This window comes from Chiloscyllium plagiosum, unplaced genomic scaffold, assembly GCF_037043375.1.
Source record: "Chiloscyllium plagiosum isolate Xiang-an unplaced genomic scaffold, Cpla_swu_hap1 HiC_scaffold_18, whole genome shotgun sequence".
Lineage (NCBI taxonomy): Eukaryota > Metazoa > Chordata > Chondrichthyes > Orectolobiformes > Hemiscylliidae > Chiloscyllium > Chiloscyllium plagiosum.
Window position 1 is genome coordinate 101,990,895 of NW_028270156.1, and position 19,257 is coordinate 102,010,151.

General features: G+C 41.9%; 1 non-coding gene across 1 annotated transcript; it reads left to right on the forward strand.

Moving 5' to 3' along the window:
* The first annotated feature begins 5,800 nt into the window (after positions 1-5,800).
* trnar-acg (transfer RNA arginine (anticodon ACG)) lies at positions 5,801-5,873 on the forward strand. Its single transcript has one exon. It is a non-coding gene; the product is annotated as a tRNA-Arg (tRNA).
* The last annotated feature ends 13,384 nt before the right edge of the window (positions 5,874-19,257 follow it).

Here is a 19,257-nt window from a genome sequence, read left to right on the forward strand (position 1 = left end):
TCTTTCCTGGTTAAATTTTGAATATGACTGCTATTTCTCCTGCCCATCTTAACATCACAACTCTGAAGCATGAAAGCACGAAGAACACATGGGACAAGTGGCGCAAAGTCTAACATGCCTGACTCCAGATCAGAACATTGTAGGTTTGACTCCTCTCTCGCTCGAGGCTAACGCAGGTATTTATTACACTCACAACCTAAACTTCCTCATTGTTCTGAAGCTGAGATGAAGTTTGAGCTCCTGATATGCAGACACGAGAATCTCTTTCAATACACGTCCAGGAGAACATCACAGTCAATGTCGCAGCGTCATCACAAGTGAGGAAGACCAAATAGTCCCACACACTGCGAATTGGCACTTTTCAATTTCACAGAGCCATCGACCCAATCGCTGCGGCTCCTCGAAATGGCAAGGAAACAAAAAAAAAATCTCAGTCTCATGTTGGTTCATGGAATGCCGAGGCCCCTTCTCCTACTTTAAAAGGCTGGAACATTGACTTTGATGTTCATGGAGACATTGATTGATTCGAAGCATTGAAAGGAATCCTATCACAGACGCCCATGCTGTTGATGCTGAACAAAACAGCCCTTACTGGGAATTGAACACGGGCTGCAGTGGTAAAAGTGCCAATTCAGAACCACGACACGACCAGGGACGAGTACAGCAGTCAGACGCACGTCGAGTGACAGCTCTCAAATGTGTTGGACGCGTTGTTTGCAGAAACAACCGCTTCACTATCCTCATTCCAATTTCCATCTCTTTGCCTTGTATGACTTAGCATGATAAATACAGACTGAATACCTCAGAAGGTTGTGTTGATTTCATCACAATGAGTTGCAGATTTATCCACTGGTGGATAAAGTTTTTACTGCTTATATACTGAAAACGTTCTGTATCTTACATTTAGTCTACGCCACATGGCGTTTGATCGAGAGATACCATTTCTTTCAGGCTAATATGCCTTCATCTCTCATTGTTTCGCACAATTCAATCATGTTTCCTCATAAACTCCTCTTCTCCATTGAAATTAGATCAGAGAAACTGATCGTTTCCAAAAAAAACACCTTTTGCTGAATACTGCATTGTGTCCTTTTCCTGAGCATGATGTTCTAGTGATCTCCGGTACCTGTCAGTAAAAATTGCTACATGAGCATTGATCTCACAACAGCAGTATGTAAATGGATCGATTGATTTTAAGGTCCAAATTGTGGGATTGGGTCACGTTTGCCCAACAACATTGGCTGCAGCTGCACAGACTGAACAATGTCAATGCGAGTACTTGATTGCCAAATGCCTCAGGGAAATTGGAGGAGCGACCTAAAGCAGGGTTACTGATCGTGGGATGGGGAGAAAGCTCCCAGAATTGGTGGGTATGAATCCTGAGACATAGACAGCAGAGATGTGAAAGGGCGAGGGTTTGAAGGAGCAAAATCATCACCTCGACGAATATTTTCATGTCAAAAAAGAGTGATTCGCTCCTGCTTTTGTTAAGCATGTCTTACTCTGCATAAAACGGTAACAAGTGACAATACTGGAAGTCAAATTGGAGATGATCTTTCTGCTGCCACTACGCAAAGTGCTAACTTTTCACGATACCGGCACCACATGGAATTGCATGATGCAAAAAGCAGCAAAGATAGTGGCAGAGGATATGTTAGGAACAGGACTACATGAGCAGTAGTAATACTTGACAAACAGTGACTGAGACATGCAAAATCATGGTGGGCTGAATAGTTAACTTTAGTATCTCCAGAGCCGATGGATATTTCATCACTTAGTTTGTTGAAGGCGAAGATTGATATAGTTCTCCAGAAAATGAAAGCGTCAGGGAATAATGCAGGGAATTGCTGGACTGTATTTCTGCAAAAGAAATGTAGTTTACCTTCGGTTTCTTAACCAATTTCGTCATGCAAGCAAGTGACCACTGCTGTGGAATATCATATCGTGCCAAGTTTCAAGCCTGGAATACGAAAAACTGTATGGTGCAACAGCGAAGATCAAACTGGAAATGGGGATGGGGATGAACCAGCAGATATGGGTTCAGTAATGAAATCAGTTAGTGTGAAGTATTTCGCTGAAAGTATAGAGTGAATTGAAATGCCGGGAACTGGGAGTTCCAACATTGCGTGGAGCAGATTCTATTGACGTGGTATACGTCGCATCAGGCTGGGAGCTCCAACGTGAACTGCAGCAGCCTTCATTGACACGAAGCTGGGAGCATTGGGATATCAAACCGGTAGTTCCAACTTTACCTGGAGCAGCTTCTATTGACATCTGCACAGAGAGAAACGGAGGTAATAATTTCGCTCTCTGACCTTTCTCATATGGCTAACTCTGCTCTGGCAGGAAGGGTTTTCTTTTGCTCACTTCATTTTATCGAATTTCTTGTAAACTCGGACAGGTCGTTAAAGTACTTTCAAACTTCGAAAATTAGCTTGAATGCGATGTTGTGATTAGGCATTAGTTTATCAAAAGTGATGTTGAAAAATCAGTGAAGTGAATTTGAAATTCATCAGATGAGCGGAGATCCCATTGAATGGCTGAGTCGACACAAAGTGAATGGAAGTTTCATGAGGATGAATGTCTTTTCGTTACAAAACCTCCCACTGCGCAATGAGCGGATGATTGGAATGAAGCAGTAACAGTGGTTATCTTTCCTGGTTATTCAACTTGTGAACATGAGTACAATTGGTCATGTCCGTGTTTAGATCACAACTCTGCAGAATACCAACCTCAAGCACGCGCAAGCGCAGTGTCACAATGGATAATACACTTGGTTACTGTCCAGAAATCGCAGTTAAGGTTTCGACTTGGTTCAAGAGCAAGACTGGCAGGCTTCAAATTCACATACAAGCTAATCTCCCGCACAATGTAGCACATACAACGGGCCAGTGGCACAATGGATAACATGCCTAACTACAGATCTGCTGAGTGGAGTTTCGATTCCAAACTGGCTTGCGGGCAGCGCTGACTTTATTGCACTGAAAACTGACTTTTCTGAAGCCCAATTGAGGTTTGCACCTTGAACTGCAGGGTCAAGAGTCCTTTCATTAAATGTCCCTGCGAACGTCAGAGTCAATATCCCAGAGCCATCACTGGGGGGAAAGCTGAATTCGTCACTCACGCTGCCCTTTACACCTGTCAACCTTCCGAGATTCACTGTGGCACGTGCGATTGTGAAGGAAACAAGACACAGAGTCAAATCTCAGCTTTGACAATTTTGGGAAAATCGTTAGGAATCAGAATCAGAGGAGAATGGAGAGTGAACTGTTTGCATGAGCAGAGACTGCCGAGGCACCATCCCCCTTCTTTAAGAGGCTGCGACATCGTCTCTCATTTCTCGAAGTCATTAATTGATCCGAGGTACTAAAAACACTCCACTTGCAGGTGGTCTGCTTTTGCTGATGTCGTTGTCAGAATCGAAACAAACCCCAACTCCCAGACTGAGAATCAAAGCAAAAAAAAAATGGAACTGCTCGCCACCACGGACAGCTGCACGAATACCACTTATGTGTAGAATGACAGCCCTAAAGGTCGTTGTACATGCTTTCGTCAGATGCAATCGCTTGACTATCTTTATTCATTTTCATCACTTGCCCTTGTTTGCATACACAACTCAAGTTCAGATCCCTGTTTTTCTGAAGGTGATGTGGGTTCGCCTCTGTGCATCTCTTCATACAGTGAATCCAAATTCAACCATACGCTTGCTGATGAGATTTTTCTGCATATCTCCTCAACCCTTTCCACCTCTTAACTTCAGTCTATGCCCCTGTTGATCGGTCAAGAGGAAACATTTCTTTTAGTCTGCATTGTCCATGTCGCTCATTACTTAGTGCATATGAAACAAGTATCGTCACAGTTTCCTCTGCCTTAAGAAAACAACCCCAGTCAAAACAATCTGTTTTCATAACCTAACCTTTTCAATTTGGTCAATTTCTGCACGGTTTCCAGTGCGATCACATGCCTACTGTAATGTGAATTGCAGAGCTGCACGCAATATTTCGGGGGAACCGAATGAACAAATGAAATAAACGACTGGAGAAAGCCACAGAAACTTGTCGTTTCCAATAAAACATCTTTTGCTCAATTCTGCGCTGTCCACGTATCCTGAGCCCGATGCTCCAGTAATCTATTGTCCGTGTCAGTAAAAGCTGCTCCACGAGGATTAATTATAGAACAGCTGCATCTAAATGGATTGAATTGCTTGAAGATGTCGACCATGGGATTGAGCACTTTCACCCAAAACAGTGACCGCAGCAGTACAGAATGAACAGTGTAAATGTGAGTATTATATTGCGCAATACCTCAGTGAAATGGGAGGGTGGACGTTTAGGCGAGTTAGTTCTTGTGGGAGGGAGAGATTTCTCCGATAAAGGGTGGTTATGATATGTGAAACGCAAAGATGTGAGACAGCGGGTGTTTGAAGAAGGAAACTTATCAGCACGAAGAATATTTTTATATAAAAAAAAGATTGATTTTCACAGCGTTAGCTAAGCACATATTACATGGAGTAAAATGGGAAAAATGCCGATTGGTGTCACAGTGATTCGAGTAGAACTTGCTGTGTTGACAATGCCAAGAAAGAATCATTTCATGATCCTGGCGCCACAAGGAAAAGCACGATGCAAAAAGCAATAAGGATCGGGGCAGAGGTTATGCCAGGAACAGAACCACTCGCACAAAGGAATACTTGTCAAACAGTGACTGAGATGTGGGAACTCAGATTCGGTTGAATCTTTAGCTTCTATGTCCCGAGAGACTGTAGAGATTGCAACATTGAGGTTGTAGGAGATCACGTTTGCGAGATATCGACAAAACTTCAAAGGGTCATGGGATACTGCAGGGTATTGCTGAAATGTATTTCTCAATAACACTGTATTTTAACATCGGTTACTTCACCAATTTCCTCATTCATTGATGTGATCATGTCATGGCATATCATATAATCCCAGTTCAAGGGCGTGGAATCAGAGAATTTGAGTCGCACTGCACCCAATACGAATTGGAAATTGTGATGGCGTTGAGCGCGAGCATGTGGCTGCGAAAATTCAATTGGTCAGCGGAATGCCATTCTCTGATGATACAAAGACACGTGAAGTATCGAGGATAAAAGCTCCCGCCTTAACGACATTGGGAGCTCCAATTTCACCTGCAAGAACTTGTATTGACATGGAACAGGGAACATTGGGACAACAGCTGGGCGAAAAGATAGTCACCTATTTTAATCTTGAGTGAAGTAGTTTTCAGCAGGATACTTGTTTGTGGATTGAGGGAATACCTGCAACTGGGAAAGTCTAAATTACAAAGAAGAATTCTTCAAAGAGTCAATTCTTGGAGAAACATCTGTGCAGAGAGAAGCAGAGGATTTTTTAAGTCATCTGTCCGTCCTTTTCTGGTTGACTTTGCACAGGATTAATTTCCATGAAGGGATTTTATTGCTCGGTTCACAGTATTCACATTCCTGCATACTCGCAAAGGTCGTTACTGTAATCGCAATCTCTGAACGTTAACTGGAAGATACAGTGTGGTAATTAGGCTCACGTTCACGTCAGTTATGCTGAAGAAGTAGATTCGAAATTCATCAGATCAGCATTGACTGACTGAGCAGACAGAGTGTAAATGGAAGCTTCATGAGGACAATACGTGTTTTTTTTGGAAAATTCGCTGCTTTGAAAGGTGAAGAAGATTGGACTGAAGCAGTGACAATGAATATCTTTTTCGCTTGTTCAACTGGTGAACATGACTGCTATTAACCATGTACGTGTTAACATCATGGCTCTTAAAGTCAGCTGCATGCATTGGGCCAGTGGCGCAATGGATAACGCGCCTGACTACGGATCAGGAGATTGTAGGTTCGAATCCTACCTGGCTCGGCGTTAGCGCAGACTTATAGTAAGCACCAAAACTGATTTTTCCGAAGTCAAAATAAGGTGTGAGTTCCTCATCTGCAGGACCGAGAATGCCTTTATTAAATGTCCCCGAGAATATGAGAGTCAATGTTCCAGCGTCATCACAGGAGGGAAGCCGAATAGTCGTACACGTTACTCGTGGGCACCTTTCCATTTCATAAAGCCTCCGATCGAATAACTGTTGCTCGCGGGAATGCTCGGCTTTGAGAACTTTTCGAAACTCTTTGGCCAGAGGAATCAGAGAAGAATGAAGGTTTAGCTGTCCAAATGATCTTTATCGAGAGTCAGTTCCAGACTCTAACACCTGCTGACTGATAATTTTTTCCTACCAGTCTATTCAAAGCTTTCTGCATCTTATCTGAAATCTACACACCCTGGTGATCGATCAAGAGCAAATGTGTCCTTCAATCTGTCATTCCATGCTCCTCATTATTTCGTACACGTCGATCATGTCTCCTCACAATCACCTCTGCTCTGAGAAAAACAACCCCCGTTTTGCCTATGCCACACCACTCAAAACATTCTTATGCAGGCAATCCAGAGTGTAACGTCGTTATTTGTTTTGGTGAATATATAGTAAAATTGACTCGGAATACTTTAGCGAGGTTGACTTCCAGTTTTTAAAACAGAGCGATAATTATTCACAATATTAAGGGATGAAACACAGTGAACAGAATATAGAATACCCACAGAACTCAGCTACCCAAAATAGACTTAATTATGCTTTTCCAAAAATACACAACAGCCCTGATAATTAAACGCCATAAACACAGAGGAAAAATGAAACTGGTTTACAGGTCGAAATTAGAGGGGCAGAAGAAGAGAGACACGCAAATCACTGGCATCGATAGGCACCTGGAAAGCCTTCGTGTAATTAGGGGTGACTGACACTTTAGCAATGGCTAACAAGGTATTTAGGTTGTCAAATACATTTTGAAAGTCTTGTGTTCAATGAAATTTCTTGCCTGTTTTTAACAATTCGGTGAGTGGAACAGTCCCATTGCTAACATTCAGCACAAACTTTCAGTAAAAGCCACTCAATCCGTGGAACCGTAGTACTGCTCTTTTCGTCAACAATGTGTAAAAGTCCCCTGTAACTTACGATTTCGCATCCCGTGGGGGTATTTGTCCGTCTTCAACGACATATCCCAGGAAGGTGACTTTGGCTTTGGCAGATTCACTTTCAGCTAGGTTTACAAGCCGGTTTGACTTCCGAATTCGATCAAACAAGCCCGATAAATGCTGTAAATATTCAATCCATGAGAGACTCTTAGTCACCAGGCACAATATACACCACACAGTTGCATATCCGCCAATTAACCTGTCAGTTAACCTCTGAAATGTGGCTGAAGTGTTTTCTGTACAAACGGCATTAGTTTAAATTTCTGCAGGCCATTTGGCGTTACAAAATTGCCTTTGATCTTTCTGACAAAGTTCACTGCCAGTAACCTTTGAGGAAGTCCAACTTGGAAATGCAAGTTGCTCCTCCAATATTTTCCACACCGTCTTCCAGCTGCATATATGTATATGCATCAGTCTTTCTAACAACATTGATTTTGTGATAGTCCACACATAACTGTTGGGTCTTTTCTGGCTTTGGCACCATGATGATGGGTGAACTCCATTCATTGAGACTCACTTCGGTTATGCAATTTTGGAGCATACGTGACAGTTCCTTATGAATTTGTACAACTTTAGAGGGTTATGCCTGCAAGGATGTTACAAAGTCAGAACAACATCTCCTATATTTACATCATCTACAATTAGATCATTAATACCCAGTATATTTCAGCAGATCTCCCCATGCAAGAGTAATAACTTTCGATTTTCTTCTGGAAGATAACTGAATAACTTTACCAATTTTGGACAACTTTTGCATTGTCCAATTTTATTTCAGGAACGTACAATGCAGAATTCCCTGAGATTGGTTCTTCCCAGTGTGTCGTAGTCAATAATACATTCTCCTCTTGTGTTTGTTCTCTGCCAAAATACCGTTAGAGCATATTCCCATCGCACATTCTGTGAGATTCCTTCATGCCTGGAGTCGCTATCAAGTAGCTAACCTCACTCAAGTTCCTCTCAATTAAATAAGGTCTTCTAAACGTTACTTTAAAGTTTCACCGATTAATGAAATTTAAATAAATACATTATTCGGAGTGGCAAAATTGTGATTTTTTTGATTTCTCATACACTTCATGCTTCACCATTTGCTGCGATACTTTTAAATACTGTCCTGACAACTCCCCAACATTATTTAGTCCAACTCTAAAATTAGACACATCGTCCAAATGCGTGGTCTCTCTAATCTGACTTAATCATTTTGCCTTAATAAATTTTAATGGTCCTCTTATTTTATGCCCACAATTGGTTTCAGACGGACTTAGTTTGGTGGATTATTTTGGTACATCTCAGATCGCAAACAGCACTGACGCAACTCCCTTATGGAAATAATCTGGCTCCGCCGAACCATAAAACCTCAAAATAGTCTTTAATAATTGACGTCACCTTTCCAGTGCACCCTGTGATTCTGGATGGGACACAGTAGATTTAAACCGTTTTATTTCCAAGCTATCTATATATTCCTTGAAAAGTTTAGATGTGAAGTTTGACCCTTGAGCTCATTGTATCTCTGATGGTAGTCTTAATCTCGTTTGTAAAAAAATCGTACCACTTCCACAGTCCTTTTAGATGTCATATTGCACGATTGAACAACATTTGGAAATCTCGTTTATACATCCATTACTGTTAATTAATACTTATCCCCATCGCTTATTGGATGTAGGGAACCTACACAATGAATGAAGCCACTTAAGACAGATTCCTCGAACACTGGAATAGGTATTAAAGGTGCAGGATTTGTTATTTCCCAAGGTTTTCCTATTAGACGAAATGTATGACACGTCTGGCAAAATTCAAATGCATTCCCCTGCAATCCAGGCCAGTAAAAATGTCTTTGTATTTTAGCCTCCGTTCTCCTCACGCCTAAGTAACCTCCAATTTGTGGCACATGCGGCACTCGCAGCACCACTTTTCTGTACCCTACAGGAAAAAAACAATTCTGCCCATTTCTCACTTGCTTGAATATGTGTTGCTCTCCATTTTCTCCTTAACATATCATTTGCTACGTAATATCACACGGGGATGCATTCACTCTCCTTCCAGGTACAGGTCTTCTGCTCCAACTGCTTTAATTTTTCATCTTTCTGCTGTAAGTCAGCAGCACAGCAGAGCTGAATATGCTTGCATTCTTAACGCTTGTCCCCTGCTGTGTCCCACTGATCTGATTTTAAAAATATTTTGTAATCATATTTCAGCTTCCTTATCCCTGCCGTTTGATTTCTCCTGCTTCAGCTTGTGACTCTGTGATCGCGTTAAGACACAATCTGGGAAAATTCCTTGATTAACTTCCTGCATTGCTGCACTTGCGTACATCTCGACTGGTTTTTCAAATGGAGTAGGCAGCACGCTTACCGGTGATTGAGCTATATCATTTGCAAGCACAGATTGTATTCTTGGAGCTGAGAGTTTGTCCAGACCTCCCACCAGAAATTCCCCACTCTTTCTGCCCACTCTAGCCTCACTGTACATAACTGAGCAATTTTTCGTCCCACCATGAATTCCCGTGCACATAGTGCTTCAGGACTACATATTTTCCCCTCCTTCTGCATCACAGACAGGCACGATCCTGTGTCCCTGAATATTGTTATCTCTCTATCTGCTACTCCTGGCCAAGGTAAATAAACTTTACCTTTGCAGGTATATTTTTAAAGCAGATCTGGCACTTCCCCCTTTCCAACCTCTGATCGACTTGTGCACTCTGATGCAGCTTTCCACCCTCCACTGTGCTTTCTATTGCCATGCCAACAAAACATCCAGGCTTGTTTCGATTTCCTACATCTGACTTTCCAGTGCTTTCCCTAGTTCTCCAACACTGATTTCATGTGGCCTACTTTGTTGTAATGAAATCCTCAGATCTTGTTCCTTTCAAGAGTTCCCTATTTACCCTGTGATAAGTTATCTTAATGACTTTCACAGAGATTTAACTTTCCCCTTCCAAGTGAGGATTTCTTTTTGCCCCAATTTCGATCCCTCAGACTTAAAATGATTCTGGAAACCCATCCTTGTTTTATTGACCACTTCATAACAATCAGCCATATCAGCTGCTAACATTGCCGTTTGAACAATATGCTCTTCCAGATTAAGCTTATCTTCAGCCTTTCTCTCCAGCCTTTTAAGGTGAATTCCTTTAATAATTGCCAATTTTTGAAGTTCAAACCCTGTCTCCCTTTCTCTCTGCTCTGCTGCATTCTCTTCTTCCCTCTCTCTACTTCGAATCGTATCTGAAACTGCTTCAAATCTGGTGTCCTTTCCTTATCTCTCGCGTCTAACTCAAGCTGCTTCATTTCCAAATAAATTTTAACCATGTCTACAGATTCTATGGATTTCCCAGCTTAGTTTAATTCTGAGCTATTCTGGGAATGATCTCTCCTTTCCTCACAGAAATCGGCAAATACAACCCCAGCATGTCTGCTAATTCCTTAAGCCAGGCCTGAATTATTTCATGTCAGATTACCAACTTTACATCGTCCATAGCAAGACAACTCTTTGCACCTAAATGAGACATTGCTTTCCCAAGCATTGCCTCCCACAATCCAAATCAACACCCAAAATAAAGACGCAAGCACCTATCAGTTGCTCTGTTAATCCATCAACTACCTCCCAATTTGTTATGGACGAGGTTAAATCATTCAAAATGTTATTAAGCAGACAACCCAGACCGTAACGTTATATTTTTTTCGTTAAGTGTATAGTGAAAATTACCCGAGGAAGCTAGTTACAAAAATTATTCACAAAATGACGGATTGAAAAACAAAAACCAGAATATTTGATACCCACAGAAATTAGTCTATCCAAAGCAGACTTACTTATGCTGTTCTGAAAATACACAACAATCCGAAATAAACAAGAACCTTAAACACAGTAAAAATGAAAGAGAAGCTTATAGGTAAAAATTAGAAGGGCAGAAGGAGAAAGGTTATTAGTTAGTGCACCACTGCTGCAGGATCTCAAAACCAGAATTCAGCTTTCCAGAATGACCATTTCTAAAACAAAAAATCTTTGGCCTTAAGCCTCAGCTGTTTATGGAGAAACGAAAGGCCTCACAGCGAACACTCTTATCTCTGTAATACTTCATCCGATTCGGAGCCTGAATTGTTTTACAACGCCTTTGATCAAAAAAAAAGATATCAAGACACATTATCCTGGAGGAAAAGAACAGCTCCGTTATTTTTTATAAAAGAGAACATCTTTGTGAGAGCTCAGTCCGTCCAAACTATCTTCATAAGTGAAACTCTTCGAACAGACAATATCCTGGTAAATCTGTTCTGCACCGTTATCAATGCAATCACATCCCTGCTGTAATGGAAATTGCAGAAAGCCACACAATACTCCAGCTAGAGCCGATTGGGCAAATGAAATTAACAACTTAGAAAACCACAGAAACTGCACTTTTCCAATAATATGACTTTTACACAATACTGCCCCGTGGAGAAAGTGAGAACTGCAGATGTTAGAACTCAGAGTCGACAGTGTGGTGATAGAAAACACAGTAGGTCAGGCAGCAAGCGCGGAGCGGGAGAGTTGATGATTTGGGCATAAACCTCAGGAATGAGGTTCGTGGCCGTGGGGGGTGAGAGATAAATGGGCGGTTTAGGGGGTTTGGGCGCATGATAGCTGAGAATGCGATGAGAAGATAAATGTGGAGAATAAGATACTGGTTCTGACACGAGGTGGACCGAATTTGTTGGAAAGGTGATGTGCAGGCCATGAGGGCAATGCTGAGTTGGAATCATGAAAGTAGAATAATATGAGGGAAGGGCGAATGAGGAAATTGGTGATCCCATGTGGCATCAAGGTCGCAAGGGGAAGATGAGGCCTTCTTCTTTCAGTCGTCAGGTGTTTAGGGAATGTCAATGAAGGAGGCACAGGACTTGCATGTGCTTGGCAGATTGGGAGGGGGAGAATGAATTGCATCAATGATGAGCTTCTAACCGTATATCAAACCTATCATTACGAACATGTTGTTACATCTCAGGAACAATATCCAACACCACCACACCTGAGGAGAAGGCGAGGATTGCAGATGCGAGAGATTAGAGTCAGGAAGGATGGTGCGAGAAAGCACAGCGGTTAGGCAATATCTGTGGACCAGGAGTGTCAATGTTTCCAACATTCCTGATGAAGAACTTATGCTCGAAACATCGACTTTCCTACTCCATGGATGCTGCCTTACCTGGTATACTTTTCAGGATCCACACGTTTAACTCGACACCACCTCAGCTCAACTGCATAGGAAAATTAAGATGCACTCATTTGATTCTTCTGTCGCATGCGAGACAAACTGCAATATTCATTTCCCCGTAAATATCAGATCATTCATATCACTAAAGAAAAGAAAACTGCAGAGGCTGAATGTCTGAGAGAAAAGAAATAATTGTTGCAGAATTCAGCATTCTGTCAGTTCAACTGAATGTTTGAATATTAATCTTGGGAAAGGAAAAGAGAAAGCTACAGTTTAATAACTGCTACATTCTGATTCTGAAAAGAAAAAACGAGTTTCATGAACTGTAATGTTTCGATCAGGCAATGCATGCTCACCTTGTCAAGTGCTGATAGGAATGGAAGAATATATATTGGTTTCACCACTGCTGAACAGATGAAACATATCATGATGCCTTCCGAATCAGTTGATGCTCCTGCAAAAAAGTCAATTTGACTCATATCCCAGCACAGCCAGTTCGGTGTGAATTTCAGAGTCCTGCAACATCACATTTAATTTAAATGATCTTTATTGATTGTTCCTTATAAATATGGCATTCTCCATTTCAATGTGCATTGGACAGTATTGTACACACTCACTTATTCATCGGTATATCACTCAATTTTAGTACCCCTAACGTTCAATTCACGACTTTACTACCAAACGACTTTCACGAAAAAAAAAGTTCATTTTTAAAACCGAAGACTGAGCTGAAGCAATGCCTGTTGGAAATCAACCATCATTCTCTCACTCTCTATACCTTTTTTAGTGTGTCTCAGTGCCTGTCACCATAAACCTGTGCCCTTAGTTTTGAACTTCACCATTCTGCGCCAACGACTTAGGCCAGTTGCCTATCCATACCCGTCAAGATTTTATAAACGGTGAGAACGTTACGCGCTGCCTGGAACATTCCAGCGAAAAAGCTCCTGCCTACCCCATCTCCACGCTTAAATCCAGCCCTCAGGTCCCCACAACATCCTCGTAAATCATTCGTGGACAGTTTCAATTTTCACAAAATCCTTCCTGTAGAAGTTGACCATAATTGCAATCAGTATTCTAAATATGATCTCACCAATGTTCTATATCGCCACAACATGACATTCCAACTTGGATAATCGACTTTCTGACGAATGACAAAAAGCGTGCCAAGTACTTTCTTCACCATCTTGTCTCCTTGTGACACCACTTTATCTGCTTTTATAAATTTTGCCTTGACTGATTAAGTTGTGATTGTCACGATGTTCTGCTGCCTTGACGGACATGTGGCCCAACATGCAAAGTCTCTATGTTCCTCTGGGTTTCCGCGTGTCCTGCCATTCATTGAGTCATTCGTTGATGTGTTTCTTCCAATGTGCATCACCTCACGTTTTTCATGGTTAGTTTCAACATCCCCTGTCTGAATTTGACATTTGACAAATCCATCTCTGAGCTCCTCCATCCTAAGACCTTCTTCCTCACTATTAACCACTTGGCTAATATTCATATCATCGACAACTCTGCTTCTCATTTCCTACTAGCTTGTTCTATATTCTTTACACACATTCACAAACGACATGGGACCCAGCATTCATCCTTGTGTTACACCATTACATACCAGTTCCAATCACACAAACAGCCTTCATCACCATCCTGTGTCTCCTACCACAACCAAATTAAGTTTGGATCCAACTTGCCAGGGGACCATAAATCCCTTTTCACGTTTATCGTCTTACCAGTCTCCAGTGTGGTGTTGTGTTAAAGGCGATGTTGAAAACCACACAAACAACATCAACTTTACTGCCCTCGGTAAAAAACCCGATCACTTGCCAATAAAATATACTTCATCCAATCTGTTAGGCATGACATTCTGTAACAAAACCGTGATGACTCTTCCTGATGAAATCTTGCCTGGACAAGTGGCAGTTAACTCTCTCCTTCAGGGTTTGCTCCAAAAGGTTCCCTTTACCTGATGTGAGACTCACTGCTGTGTGATTCTCTGGTTTGTCTCTCCCAATCTTGCTGAAACGTGGAACTGCATTAGTCCAGTCCACTACAAACCCCAAGAGGAAAGTAAAACATTGCTCAGAACACCTGTAATTTCCTCCCTTGTTACAGAGAGGAACATAAGATACAAGTCCGTCCTGAATTGGGAATATGCCCACTTCAAGCCGGTTAGAACCACGAAAACTACTTCAGTCCCTATGTTAAACTTCTTCAGAACCTTTCCATCCCTCTTCCTGCATTCTGCCCCATATCTTACCACAAGAGGAATGTTCACTAGCTGAACAAATAAAGTGATTCACTCAGTTATCCCATTTGCTGACACAACTGTACTGTCACACTGGAGGGAAATCATTCAGATATTTTAACTCGAAAATGCTGTATTCAGCCTTTTTGGTTATAAAACATTTTGCTTTGATAGGCTTTTACAATGAGATATTGTGTGAATTTTCTCCAACGGTTATTCATTTTATTCCACCTCTTATGGAGGTACCTATCCCTTCCCATCTGACATGACGGAGATTTTGCTCTCTGTTGTTTACCATATCCAGATCAGAACTGCGGCACAAATCCCAAGGACACGATTTCTTTCTTTATTGACCTACGAAGTCGATGCCAATGCCTCGCATTGTAATGGGAGTCATCAACAAGAGAACTTTTCAGGATTAACACAGTTGTGTCTTATGTGCAGGGGGTCATTACACAAGCACATTTTCAAACTTCCTCAGGGGCAAGACCAAAAGATGCTGGAAAGAGAAATCGGAGTTAACATTTTGGGTCCAGTGACACCGTCCTAAGCACTCATGGTTTCCAGGAAATTTTTGGTCTATATGCAGAAGATATGCGGGGGCGCAGTAATTAGGAGGAAACGCGATGTCGGGACAGGGCCGAAAAAGAGAGAGTAACAGTTGGACATAGGATTAGATTAGATTACTTACAGTGTGGAAACAGGCCCTTCGTCCCAACAAGTCCACACCGACCCGCCGAAGCGCAACCCACCCATACCCCTACATTTACCCCTTTAACCTAACACTACGGGCAATTTAGCATGGCCAATTCACCTGACCCGCACATTTTTTGGATTGTGGGAGGAAACCGGAGCACCCGGAGGAAACCCACGCAGACACGGGGAGAACGTGCAAACTCCACACAGTCAGTCGCCTGAGTCGGGAATTGAACCCAGGTCTCTGGCGCTGTGAGGCAGCAGTGCTAACCACTGTGCCACCGTGCCGCCCATAATTGATGATGATTTGTTTTGAGCATGAAAAACTGTTCACGGAGACTGTTTATGACTAAAAATAGGTAGTATGTAATGGCTACTATGCAATAACTAGGCCTGGTGGGTGTGTCAGGGGCCGGGATATGGGAGACTTCAGGCCTCTAAAATGATTGAAATTGATATGAAGGGTTGCGGGGTTCTCAAGCAGAAAATGGTCTGTTGCTTTTTCAGCATGCGCTGAGCTATGGTGGAACACTGAAGTAAGCCTGAGATAGAGATGTTGGCTTGAAAAATGATTCTGTGTAATGGAGCAGTCAACCGGAAGCTCAGGGACATTTTTGGCGATAGAACTTGGTATTCTTCAAAACGGTTATTCAGTCCACATTTCATTTCCCAAGGTAGTGGCGACCATAATATGAGCAGTAAATCTATTCGACTGGATTGTGCAAAGTGTAGGGAAAGTGTTGCTTCACCTGGAAGGTGTATTTGAGCACTTGTGTACTAAGTAAGGAGTTCAGAAATGGACAAGTGAGAAGAAGCAAGAAGCAAGAAGAAAGGATAGCATAGAAAATGTTATTAGAGATGTTGTTAATCAATGGGTAAGAAAGCGACCATAAAGGTACTATATCTGAATGTTCGTACTTTTCGGAAGAAGATTGGAAATATAACGGCATAAATTATCACGAACGAATACAATTTAGTAGACATTGCAGAGACATGGAGACCGCATATTCAAGACTGGGAGGGAAATGTTCACGGGCATGAGACAATTTGGAAGGACAGAAAGGATGGTAAGGAAGGTGGTGAAACTCAAACATTCAAGGACAACCTCAGACCGATGCTGACAGATGATATACGTTCTGTGGTGAATGAGTTTGTATCCATTTGGGAGGAAATTAGAAGTTCTAAGAAGAAAATGTCACCGATTGTCAGTGTCAATCCGCCTCCATATTTTAAGATCACACTGGGGAGGGCAATAAAAAAAGACATAAATAATACCTGAAAAAATGGTATGGCAATTATTATGCGGGATTTTAATTAACATGTCGATCGGTCGAAGCAGCTCAGTCAGGGTAGCCTTGACTAGGGGAGTAGTGGCTGTATCTGCGATAGATTCCTTAAATACTGTGTAATGGAACAGGCCAACAAGGGGAGAGGTCAAATTAGATTTGGTACTGGGTAATGAACACGGCAAGGTGTTAGATTTGGCGGTAGGTGAGCACATTGGTGATAGTTACCAAAGTTCAGTTATTTTTACTTGAGCTTTTCAAAGGGATAGTAATACAGCGGAGGTCAAGCGCTACTGATGGGGCAAAGAAAATTGCAATGCGATTAGGTAAGATTACGCATGCACAGGTTGGGCAAGGAAACGGCAGGGAATGGGCAGAATAGAAATGTGGAGCTTATTTAAGGAGCAGGTTCTGTGTGTCTTTGATAAGTATGAACCTGTCAGAGAGGGAGCAAATTGTCAAGCGCAGGATTCATGATTACTGAGGAAGTTGAATCTCTTGTTAAGATGAAGAAGGCTTGCGTTAGTATTGAGATGTGAAGTCTCAGTTCGGGCCATTGAGAGTTACAAGTTAAACAGGAAAGACCTGAAGAGAGACTGAAGATGAGCCAGGAGGGGAGCTGAAAATTTGTTGGCAGATAGGATAAGGGAAAATCCTAAAGCTCTCCATAGGTATGTAAGGGCTAAAAGAATGAATGGAATAAAATATGGCCAATGAAGGACAGTCGTGGTAAGTAGTGCGTGGAGTCAGAAGTGATGGGGGAAGATCAAAAGCAATATCTTCCGTCAGGATTCGCTCTGGAAAAACAAACTGTTGTAGAGGACAATACTGAGAAACAGGCTACTAGACAAGATCGGATTGAAGTTCCCAAGGACGAGGTGTTACAAACTCTGAAAATGTGAAAATATATAAATTCCCGTGGGCCGGATGGGATTTATCGTAGGATTCTCTGGGAAACCAAGAATCAGATTTCCGAGCCTTCGACTTTGATCTTTATGTTGTCATTGTCCAAAGGTATAGTACCAGAACACTACAGGATAGTAAAAGTTGTTCCCTTATTCAAGAAGGGAAGTAGAGAAAACCATGGAAATTATGGACAATTGACCCTTCCGTCGGTTGTGAGTAAAGTGTTGGAAAAGTTCTAAGAGATAAGATTTATAATTATCTCGACTGGAATAAGTTTATGCGGGAAGGTCAAGCCGGTTTTGTGAATGGGAGGTCGAGACTCACAAACTTCATTGAATTATATGAGTAGGTCATTAAACTGGATATCGGTTTGCTCACTGATTTGGAAAGTTCATTTCCAGACGTTTCATCACCCTCCTCGGTAACAATTTCAGTGGGTCTCCAGGCGAAGCACTGTTCATGATTCCTGCTTTCTATTTATATGTTTGAGTTTCTTTGGGTTGGTGATGTAATTTCCGGTGGTGATGTCCAAGTGTTTGTTGGTAGATTTCTGGTCGGAATGCCATGCTTCGAGGAATTCTTCTGCATGAATCTGTTTGGCTTGTCCTAGGATGGATGTGCTGTCTCAGTCGACTGTAGTGTTTGTCTAATGTAGTGTTTGTTACTGTTCTTGCACGGTATTTTGTAAATGTCATCAGTTTTTGCATGTGCACAAATAGGCAGAAAACGAGCCACCAGGATACATGAACATCAACTAGCCACAAAACGACGTGACCCTCTCTCACTAGTATCCTTACATACAGATAAGGAAAGGCACCACTTTGACTTGGACAACGCATCCATCCGAGGACAAGTGAAACAGAAACAGACACGAGAATTCCGAGAAGCATGGCATTCTAACCGGAAATCTATCATAGACCCCATCTACAACCCCCTGAGGAAAAGAACAGAAAATGATATCACAACAGGAAATGACATGACCAACTCAAAGAACCCCAAACATGTAAATAGAAAGCAGAAATAATGATCGGGATGTCGCCCGAAGGCCAACTGAAGATGTTACCCAGGGGGGTAACGAAACGTCTGGAAATCAGCCTTCCAGCTCAGCGAGCAAATCTTCGTGTGGAAGCTAAACCTGAGCTACAAATCTTGTCAAAGCTCGCCAGGTGATTAAGCAGATAGATGAGGATAAAGCTGTACATGTAATGCACGTTTGGATTTCAGTCAGCTGTTTGATAAATTTCGCCATGGTAGGTGACTGCACAAAATACTGAGGTATGGTCTTGAGGAGTATTTCGTGTTTTGCACTAGAAATTAGCCAACTGAAAGAAGACAGAGGGTGTTACCTGATGGGAAAACGTCATCCTGGAATTCAGTTGCTTTTGGTGTACTGCAACGATCTGTTTTGGGTTCAATGCTTTTTCTCATTTTTTTATAAACAACGGATGGGGACGTAGAAGGATGGGTTAGTAAATTTGCGGATGACACAAAGTTCAGTACAGTTGTGCATAGTTCTGAAGGATATTGTAGGTTACATAGGGACACAGGTATGCTGCAGAGCTGGGCTGAGAGTTGGCAAATGAAATATAATGCAGAACAAAATGTGAGAAAGAACATGGCATTAAAAATTAGCACAGAATATAAAGGTCGATAGCAGAAGTTTCTATTAAAATATAAAATGAAAAAGAGTGGCAAAAGTAAACGTTGACACTTTCGTGGATAAGAAGGGGCATTTACTTATGGGATATGCGGAAATAGCCTTGACATTGAACAGGCATTTGCGTCGTTCTTCACAGTGGAGGATATCAATAACATGCCAGTAGTTGACAAAGCGATGACGGTTGGTGACGACCTGGGAACAGTCATTGTAACAAAAGAGCTAGTGTTGGATTGATGGAGCTAATTTAGCAAAGG